Source organism: Lactuca virosa, chromosome 5, assembly GCF_052849685.1.
Source record: "Lactuca virosa cultivar CGN04683 chromosome 5, Lactuca_virosa_CGN04683_v6, whole genome shotgun sequence".
Lineage (NCBI taxonomy): Eukaryota > Viridiplantae > Streptophyta > Magnoliopsida > Asterales > Asteraceae > Lactuca > Lactuca virosa.
This window is the reverse complement of record NC_136430.1, coordinates 132802774-132813538: the sequence shown is the minus strand read 5'-3', so window position 1 is coordinate 132813538 and position 10765 is coordinate 132802774. Positions and strand designations below refer to the sequence as shown.

Genomic DNA, 10765 nt, shown 5'->3' with positions numbered 1-10765 from the left:
CTGGTATATGGTTATGGGCTGTGATGGAGGGCGTAGCCGCTATGAGAGAAGGTGGCGGGACACCGGATGATGGTGTCTCAGAAACCGCACCAATCGTCTGAGTTGGTAGCGTTATCGGGGTGCTAGCTGTCTCTAATGAGACCATTGGTCGTATCGGGCTTTGTGGTGTTTCCGACGGCTCGCCGGCGGCTTCGTTCGTCATTTCTTACTAGGTTAAGGAGGAAAATGGGTTTCCGTATCTGTTGTCATACAATCGTACGGAGCCAAATGATGCGACCTTGGCTCCGATCACCTAGAGGGTGAAGGCTGAGTTCGTCGGGGAGGAACCTAAGAGGTCACAAAGAGAGAAAATCGTCAGCCGTTCTCCGAGAGGAGATCCCGGAAAAACGCTCTGACGCTCAAGTTAGTGGTGTATTCGAGAGTAAGGGCTGAAAATCAGGAGAGATATCTTACCCTTCAAGGCGAAGTTATGGTCCTTTTATACTGAGGATCCTCATTGGTCCGTACGAGGAACAAGGACTGTAGTCCCGACAAGATCCGTTGTCCTTATTGGTGAGTCGTGTTCCTCGTTGTGTCAGCTCCAACGATTGGTCCAGGAAATAAGGCTCTGGATGGGCTCCTTGTCGCCTAGAGTTGTTATCCTTGTCATGTAGTAGAAGGTGCCCCTTGGCGGGGACGGGCCTTTCATGCGGCTGTCCCGCTTGGGCGCCTAGCAGCTGGGGATCCATAGGGCGGCCGAGCTGAGGATCTGTGGGGGCGGCCAGGCTGGGCCTGGTCGGGCCTCGCTGTAGATCCCTCCCTGGGGAGTACCTTTATTCCTGGCCCGCTCTGAGGGGCATATCATCAGTTAGAGTGTAACAAAACTAGAAATAGTAAACTAATTCTTGCTAGTTAATTTTACATTCCAAGACCAATAATCAATGCCTTTTCTAACATTTAATTTATCTTTGACACTCGTTTAAGAGTAGAAATGGTGCAGGCTTTGCGCATTCCAAGTTCTTGGTATTGCACGCCCCTCTTGGGCTTCTAGTACGTAAGCGCCATTATTATGGGCTTCTAAAATTTTTGTACGATCCCTCATAAGTGATGCTGAGTTTTCCTAATGGTTCGGCTTGGCTGGACTCGTTTTTCCTTAACACCCATTCTCCAATTTTGAAGTTCTTGACCCAAACTTGGCGGTTGTAATAGTTCTTGGTACGCGATTTGTACAATGCTTGGCTCATGTGTGCATTCGCGCGTTTTTCATCTAGCATGTCTAAGTACTTGTGTCGCCCTGCTTCATTGGCTATTTCCTCGAAACTCTCTGTTCGCAGTAGCCAGCTACTATTTACAATGGGAGGACTACTTCCGTCCCATAGGTAAGGCTGAATGGCGTTTCTCCCGTACTCGACCTTACGGTGGTACGATATGACCACAACACTGTCGGTAGCTAGTCTACCCAGATAGACTTTGATCTGAGTAACCTTTTCTTTAAACCATTAACTATGGTTTTGTTTGATATCTCGGTTTGTTCATTGGCCTGAGGGTGCGCCACAGACGTGAACCAGCGGTGGATCTTCTTGTTTTCACACCACTCCTTGAAGGGGCTCCCTTCAAATTGTGTGCCATTGTCACTTATGAGAAATTTGGGTGTGCCAAAGCGAGCTAATATATTTTTGTTCATTAACTTTATCATTTGCTTTCCCGAGACGGTGGCCAGCGGTTCCGCCTCTATCCATTTTGTAAAATAATCCACAACAACTAACAAGAATTTCACACCCCCTGGCGCTGGTGGGAATGGTCCCACTATGTCAATCCCCCATTGATAGAAGGGCCAGGGGCCGGTGATGCTGGTCAACGGCATGGACGGTTGATTCTAGAAAGGAGCGAATGCCTAGCATTCTTTACATTTCTTGGTTAGGGTTGTTGCCTCGTTGTATATGTTTGGCTAATATACTCCTAGGCGGAGTATATTTCCCATGAGTGCTCGAGCCCCTTCGTGCACTGCCGTGTCTATTGAATGACTTTCCTCCATGAGCGTCTGTCCTTCTTTCTTAGAGATGCACTTTAGCTATGGGCTTAAATACCCTCTTCGATACAGTTGGTTGTCTCTAAATGCGAAATGTGACGCCTTGACCTTGACTTTTCTCGCTTCTGCCGAGTCGTTTGGGAGTACACCGTGGCACAAGTAATCGACGTATGGTTTGGTCCATTTTGGGGTAGTCAAGACTATATTAACCTTTTGGTTTTCAATGTTTCTCTCTGGGAGCACTTCGACTAACACTTTATTTGTTAGGTGATCAAAGGAAGTTGAGGCTAGCTTGCTGAGAGTGTCCGCCCTCGCATTTTTTCCACGGGAGATTTGATTTATTGAAAAGTTTTTAAATATGCTTGTTAAGCTACAGATTGCATCTATGTACTTCTGCATCCTTTGATATTTGGCTTCATATTTTCCATTTAGTTGGTTCGTGATGAGTAACGAATCACTGAGAGCTGTTAATCGCTTTGCACCAACCTCCCTTGCTAACCTCAGGCCTGCTAGGAGTGCCTCATATTCCGCTTCGTTATTAGATACTTGGAAATTGAATCGCAGTGCGTAAGTGATTAGGCATGCGTCTAAGCCTTCCATACTTGTTGCGCCGTCGGTGTATAATTTCCAAAGCTCTTTGTTGGCTTCAGGATCCAATGGGTTGACGGAGATTGTCGTTGGTGTTCCCTTGATAGTATCTGGGATTTCGACTTGCAAATCTACGAGGGCCTGGGCCTTGATGCTAGTCTAGGGGTGGTAATTGATATCGTGTTCGCCTAATTCTATGGCCCACTTGGCCAGGATTCCAGACTTTTCTGGCCTTAGAAGAACTTGCTTTATCGGGTAGCTGGTTAGAACATCCACCTTGTGAGCTTGGAAGTACTTCCGTAGCTGCCTGGCAACGTATACTAGGGCGAGGACTAGTTTCTCTAAGACTAGGTAATTAACCTTTGGCCCTTGCAAGGCCCTACTTACAAAGTGTATGGGGACCTGTTTGCCTTCCCTTTCCACCGCCAACACGGAGGAGATAGCATCTTTCGATGCTGCTAGGTACATTTCTCCTGGTAGCGGGCAAGCGAGGGCTGGTAGCTGGTGTAAGGCATCTTTCAGTCGTTGTAATTCTTCGTCTGCTCTTTTTTCCCATTTTAATTGCTTTTCATCTAAGCACCCTTTCAGGGTTTGGTATAGGGGAAGCGCCTTTTCTGCTGATTTGCCAATAAATCTTCCTAATTTCGTTAGCCGACCATTGATCTCTTGTACACCTTTGAGGTTGTGGGGAGTTTTCGACTCGAGAAACTCTTGGATTTTGATGGGGTTGGGCAGAATCCCTTCCTTGGATATCTGATACCCAAGGAATTGACCTTCTTCTACGCCGAAAGTACACTTGGCTGACTCTAACCTCATATGCGCTTTAGCTAGCGTTTTAAGAGCCTCTTCCACATCATGGAGTAATGATTCTTCGTTACGGCTCTTGATTACCATGTCATCAACGTAGACCTCGATGTTCCTACCAATTTGATCAGCGAATATCTTGTCCATTAGTCTCTGATATGTAGCACCTGCGTTTTTTAGTCCAAACGGCGTTTTCGGCTAGCAGAAAGTGCCATTCTCAGTGTAAAAAGTTGTTTTCGCCTCGTTCTCTTGTTTCATCTACTTGATGATAACCTTTGTACGCGTCAAGGAACCATTTGAACTGAAACCCTTTGAGCAATTGGACTTTCTGATCTATCTTCGAAAGGGGGTATTGATCCTTTGGACAAGCGTTATTAAGGTCTGAGTACTTAATGCACATTCCCCATGACCCATTGGCTTTCTTTACCATAACGGGATTTGCTATCCATGTCAGGAACCTTGCCTCCCTAAGTATGTCGGCACTCACTAGGTCGACTACTTCTGCATTTATAGCCATGTTTTGGTCTTCCGCCTGGCCCCTCTTCTTTTGTATGATAGGATTGCTTCCGGGCGTGATGTTGAGACTATGCTCTACAACCTGTCGGTCTACGCATGTCCGATATGTTGGCTTCCAGGCGAAAACAGTGGAATATTGCTTTAGGAGCGCTACCAGTCGTTCCATGGTCTCGCCTGATAGGTAAACACTGATTCGCACAAGCTGCTCTGGGTATTCTGTGTTTACCTGGTGTTGTTCAGTGGAACAATTCTCCTTCAACTTTTTTGGATCTCGCACCAACTCAGGAGCAGCTATGATCTGATGGCAGTGTTGCACCCTGTTGTTTGTGGCAATATTTTTTGCTGATCCCTGGCATGTGCTAAATTTGACTATGCCATGTATCGTCGATGGCACGAACTGTAGTAGGGATACTACTGATCGTCCAGGCAGAATATTGTGTTCTGCTGGAAACCGAATCACAGAAAATTCGATTGTTCTTGTGATTTTGTCCCTTTCGTCATGACTGACAAACGTTAAAGGCAGTCGGATAGTGCCCAATGGCCACAAGCAGTGACCGGTGAACCCCACCAATGGTCCTCCAATTGGGGGCCTTAGCCCCTCCTTCCATGTTTCCGGTAGTTGCCTGAAACAATGCTCGTAGAGTATGTCGGAGCTACCACCATTGTCGATGTATATTCGATGGATTTTTGTATGGCGAATGAATCCATATATGAAGCGTGGATCTCATGGATCCCAGTTCGACGCCCTGGGATCGCTACTCGAAAAAGTGATATTGAGTAGATTTCTCGAGAGAACCTCTATCTCATCCTCCGTTTGGTGAGCTGCGTTTCTCTTATAGGATTTAGTTATAGTGAGTACCTCGTTGCCATCATACGGAGGTTCCTGTAACAAATCGATATGTGTTATTTCCATTTGAGGCAGCGAACCTTCTGACAATAGTCGCCGGAAACTGCTCTTGAGTATTGGCTCTGCTATTTCTGTCATAATTGGCAGGACCCGCGCCATAAGCACCTGGATTGGGGCCTGTGTTCTACACTCGCGGTGATGTTTCTCGTTTACTATCATCGATGTTCTAAATAGATCTTCTTCTACCGTCCCGGTTGCTGTTGGGTTTAGATCCCCCTTTTGCAGAGAACCAGTGTCGGCTACTGGCTGTATCACTCTGAGGATACGCCCGGATGGCGCCAAATGTTGTGACAAGCTCTCCATGGAATTGGTCGTTTGTTGAAGAGTTGGTCTTGGAGGTTTACCTGAGTACACAACACATAAGAGTCGTTAGAGGACAACCAGGGGTTCTCCCGGCATGTCACTCCGACGATCAAGTTAGCTTTCTATCTGAGAGAGATTTAGGTAAATTGTATAGGGAAGAATATCATCCCCTTTCTTGGGCAGGAAGGGGTCCTTTTATACCTGTTGCTAACGGAATGTGGTGACTCCCCCCATGTGGGAGTGAGACGTGACACTTTCCTATTGGGAGAAGTACGCTCACGCCGTCTAACAGCTAGGTGACGTCAGTTCTAGACGTCATCAGGCTCTTTGTCTTGGTCTGATTAGTCATGAGAGAATGAGAGGATCATGAGGAATATTCTTCCTCGTGGGGGAAGTGAATTGTCATCCTGGCGCTGGCCTGTCTGAGCTAAGACTGAGGCATGGCCAAGGCCCTGGCGTAATACGTCCCGTCAGTGCTTTCCGTTAGATTTAACGTGGTCGCATACGGTAATGTTAACATTCCACAACTTCCTTTTTCTTCAAAACCAACAAAGATCACCAAAAACACCAAGGTAAGCACAAAATGTGTGCAAGAGGGTTAATATTCGGGTTTGACACTAAAAGGACAAGGGAGGCTAAGAGGGTGAAGATCATGAGCGACTTAAGGTCTTTAAATAGGGTGCAAACCCTAAAAATTAGGGTTTGTCTCTGCCATGAGTATGCCCTGTGTAACCCCACGTATGCCCAGAGTACATGGGCGATGCCCGCGACCAAGCTTAAGCTAGTACGCTAAGTGTAGTTCTAGAGTACGCCCCGCGTACTAGCCAGAGGACCAATATTGCAAAGAGTTTTTTTAAAAAAGGGTTAAAAAGGAAACTTACAAGATCTATATGTTACATGACATCGGGCCCTTCTCGGAATAGATCTGTCAGAAATATGAGATGGGCCTCGCCTCATCACATTCATCAGACCCCATCCGGTATACATATGAAAATATAAACACATGCAAAAATCATAATGATAAATAACATACAATATACACATCAGGCCTCGCCTGGTATACATAGCAATTATCATACATGCAAGTGTCACATAGACAACTAACATCCTAATCATTATAAACCATGGGCCGGCATTGGTGCCTTCGAACCGCCAAGCATAGTGAGGAAACTCACCTCAAACTACTGAATCTCTCAGAAAAATACGCGGACTGTTGATCTGGAAAAACCTCCACGCTAACACCACCAAATAATATCCAATCAATAATTTGGTTTACAACCCAAAACTGGAATCCTAGTCCAATTTTCCAACACTCAGGGTAAAAGACCATTTTACCCCCTCCTAACTTGACCTAAAATCTGAAGCCCAATCCAATAGCACCAAAAAGCCCGCTAAGGCCCAACTTCCTAATTGGGCCCAAAACCCATCATGGGCCTAATTCCAATAAAGCCCAAGGCCTAGCCATGGCCCAAAATTAGAAGGTTAATGGCTGAAAAGGACCCAAAACTCTTCCAGCCAAAAAGCGGCCCAAACTAAGAAAGTCAACCGAAGTCAATGGCAACTGAGTATGCCCTGCGTACTCAGGCTTATGCCCAACGTTCTACAAGGATTCCTAGTATGCGATGCGTACAATCTGGGTACGTCCAACGTACTACCAAGCAAGCCATGATCAGGTATCGGGCACAATACGCGCAACGTACACATACGTACGCCCAACGTACGTTCCCATTAAGCACTTTTCCATTAAGTGCTTAATACTTGCAACCAAAAGCCCAAACTTCAGATCCAAGTCTTATCAAACGTATTGAGCTATAAAGTTATGAACTTGGAGCCTTTGCATGGCTCAAAAGGACCCAAACCTCACTTTTAGCATTCTACTCTCACCATAATGACCTAAACTTATGCATGGTTGATCCATAACCAACAAGATGCTAACTTTATGGACTTATGGCCTTAGAAACTTCAATAGAAGCAACTCCTAACTTTTGGAGTGGAAGGAATCCGCTAGATCTCATCATATGACCAAAATAGGACCAAAACTTCAGAAAGAGTAGATCTAAGCAAACAAGGAGCAAGTTCCAAGCTTTATACCTCAATGAAGCTGGAAATGATGTGAGAAATCTGGACCTAAAAGCTCTCCTTTGATCAAGGCTCCTTCTTCCAAGTTCTTCTTTTTCAAGTCTCACCAACACACACAAGAGGGGTCAAATCTCTTCAAAACGGGCTAGGTTTCGAGATTCATAATGTTGTTTAAATAGGGTCCAAACCTTAAAATTTAGGGTTTGTCCCCTGCATGCATACTCCCCGCGTACGAGGAGTATGACCCGCGTACTACAAGTTTGACGGAAATGGAAAAACTGCCCCCTAGGGATCAAATTTGCAAAGTATTAACATATCAATGGTAAAAAATGGAAATACCTCAAACCAGATGTTACATGATTCTTCAATTTTCATTTGAATCTCAGAATCACTACATAGAAATGCCAATACACTGACAAAGACAAATTTCAAGCATTTTTATAACTGGAAAAAAGTTATAAGAGTCTAAAATAATTTGAAGCCTCAAAAATAAAAATATTTTGATATCCAAAGATTTATTAAATTCCAAAATCCTAAAAGCCTTAGAAACCAAAAATTATGAAATTCAACCTCAATAATTCCACAAAAAATAATTATAAACATTATAATATCATCTTAGAATAATAAAAAAATAGAAAATGTAATCAAGGAAATAAAAATTAAATTCATTAACATTTAACCTTATTTTATAAGCTAAGAACCCCAAGAGTTATGAACAAATTTTATTTAAAATGCATACTATATAAAATTCAGAAATTTTTTTTTTAAAAATTAGAGGGAATAATATATATATATATATATATATATATATATATATATATATATATATATACTATCTTATAAAAAAGAAATCTAACTATTTCTATAAATAAATTCATTATAATAATATTATTTTTTTAAGACGTTCAAGTCTCTAAGATTAGAATACAATCGACCACCAATAAAATAATATTATCTATATATTTTTCAAAATAGATTTTTTAAAATCGTCCAAATTATAGTGCTTTAAGTACTATTATTCTTGCATAAGAGATTTTATATTCCTCATCTTTTACTGAAAATAAGGAGATTCATTAACATCAAACACTTTCCAAAAAGGAGTCAATTTCGAATTTTGAAATCCATAATTGATGTCGTCAGTTTCGTTTCCCTCCCACCCCCTTTAAAGTCATACTCTCATCCCTATTCCGTCTATCCCACACAACACTCATTAAATTCGCTCCCACCTTTCTCTGTTAACCTAAACTCAAATGAGGCCACCCACTTAATCAGCCATCGGCCACCACGACATCACTACCAAATCATATTGCCGCTCACTAGCACAACTACGACCTCTACCACTCACTTCTACCTCTATGTTGACGATCTACCCCTAAGAATCTCCGCCTCGGTACACCACCTTCAACCACTCGATAACCTCTTACTCTTCTTTATAACCCTAAATTTCCATTTTCAAACACCATAGAAAACCCTCCTCCGTCGTTGTACAATCCTCTTCCACCACCACAACGCTACCTTACACTTTCTTTACTCACCTCTATATTTTCCATCGTCACTGACGATGTTCTCGACACAGCTGTATGTTGCCGTTGCTTACAACCACAATACTCAGTTTAAGGTTATATTCGGGTTCGAGGTTTTGTCATTTTCTGTTGAAATCTTTTCTAATCTCTTTTGATAGCATACCTTCTTATGGTTGGATCTTCATGTGTGTTTGGGTTTTTGTCTTAGATCAAGTTGAAGTCGAACAGACGTTGCTTACAACCACAATACTCACTTGAAGGTCATATTTGGGTTACAGGTTTTGTCATTTTTTGTTAAAATCTTTACTAATCTTTTTTATAACAGATCTTCTTATGGTTGGATCTTCACGTGTGTTTGAGTTTTTGTCTTATATCAAGTTGAAGTTCATATCTTTGTTTGTACTTTGAAGGTAAAATCTTGGTTTTACCAATCATCCTAATTTTGTTGGTTAGATTCGAAGGCCTGATCCTACATAAATTATGTTCTTGGACTTTCTGTCGCATGGGTTGAAAGAGCATCACATACTCTGCTATTTCTAAGGAAAGAGAGGTCTTTAAGGTATTATTTCCTTTGTTTTACCATTGTTCCTTGTGAAAAACAAATCAAACCAGAGGCAATAGACCATTAGAAGTTGATCTTTTATTTGTTGTTGCCTTTTCAAACCATGGTCTCTTGCAGATTTTGAAACAATTTCTTTGTTTCTTAGCTAGAATGAGTGGTTTTCATTGCAGACTAATGAGAATTCTTGCAATTACATTGTTCTCTTAGAATTTTTACAATAATGATAATCAGTTTGTAAAATAAAAACAAATATATGATGATTTTAAAAATTAACCAGTAAAGTTAATGATACCTCATCTTACTAATATTATTTCAGGCTCTTGGTAAGTTGGTTAGTTCCACCTATTTATTCACATAATAGTGTCATAAGGACTTTTTATGTTACTTTAAATGCTTTACATTTAGGACTTATAAAGTTAATAGTGGTTTTTTTGTTTCTTCTATTTAGTGGAGAACTTGAAAACATATCCTCCGTTTAATATGTTATGGACCATTTTTCCCTTGGTGTGGCTTTGGTGTTATTCTTTAATTTTTGTGCTGATATTTTTTTTGACAGCATAATCACTCTCCATATCTGTTGAGTGAAAAGTTCCTACCTTTGTGAGAGAAGAGAGTTTTATCCGATACTTGACGATATTGCTCCTGGTGTTGCTTTGTTGCTTTGCCCTCTTTATAAATCAAGACTTCACAGGAACTTGTCATACTTGTTGTGCGAAGATATTAAGGTTTATTGATTTTCTTGGTGATGTTTGGATTCAAGACTTTAGTTATCATCTTATTTCATGGTTGTTGATCAGTGAGCAAGCACTTTGTCTTTTTTGTCTCCCTTTTATGTTTATATGTACCAACTCTTTGTATTGTTCCATCTTCCCGTTAGTCTATTGATTTTGTTTATAATATATTGTTATTCAAAAAACTATAGTAGTGGCTTTGAGATCGTTTATGTGCTTGAAAAGAACAGGGCATATGAACTTAGTATATTTTGTTTGTGGCAATAGAGGCTTATAATCATCTTCCTGTGTTGGTTTTTGTCCTCTCAATTGAAGCACGCACCACCTACTCTTTTTTATCTTAGTCGAGCCTTCTATTGATAGTCATTTGAGGATTTGGCTGATTAAATACAACAAAAACATAACAAAAGGGCAAAAAAATCTACCCACTATCAAGATTATATCAAAATGGAAATTCAAAATCACAAATAAAGACCAAAGAATAGGTCCACGATTTGACTCCCACTTGCCCTTAAATAGAAAAAACGTGAATTGATTAATAAACTTTAATTGATTTTCCTTACAAGTAGCCTTGCATAAGTGATTTGTACATTAAGCTTAAGCTTTGTAACTTTCAAAAAACCACGTTATAAATATTTAAGTTTAAGTTGTCCAAAATAATATATTTTTTCATGGATTAACTTAAATTATATTAAACGTATTGGAATGGAAAGTCTATTGGAAAGATAGTTCAGTTAAAAAGAA

The 10765-nt window shown here is 41.3% G+C and overlaps 1 long non-coding RNA gene across 2 annotated transcripts; it reads left to right on the top strand.

Annotated features, from left to right (window-relative positions):
- Positions 1-8332: 8332 nt before the first annotated feature.
- On the top strand, positions 8333-10187 carry LOC145113866 (uncharacterized). Of its 2 annotated transcripts, none has more exons than XR_013710891.1 (3): positions 8333-8841; positions 8937-9287; positions 9847-10187. It is a non-coding gene; the product is annotated as an uncharacterized LOC145113866 (long non-coding RNA). The 2 variants fall into 2 exon arrangements; XR_013710890.1 differs by having other exon boundaries at positions 8334-8823.
- The last annotated feature ends 578 nt before the right edge of the window (positions 10188-10765 follow it).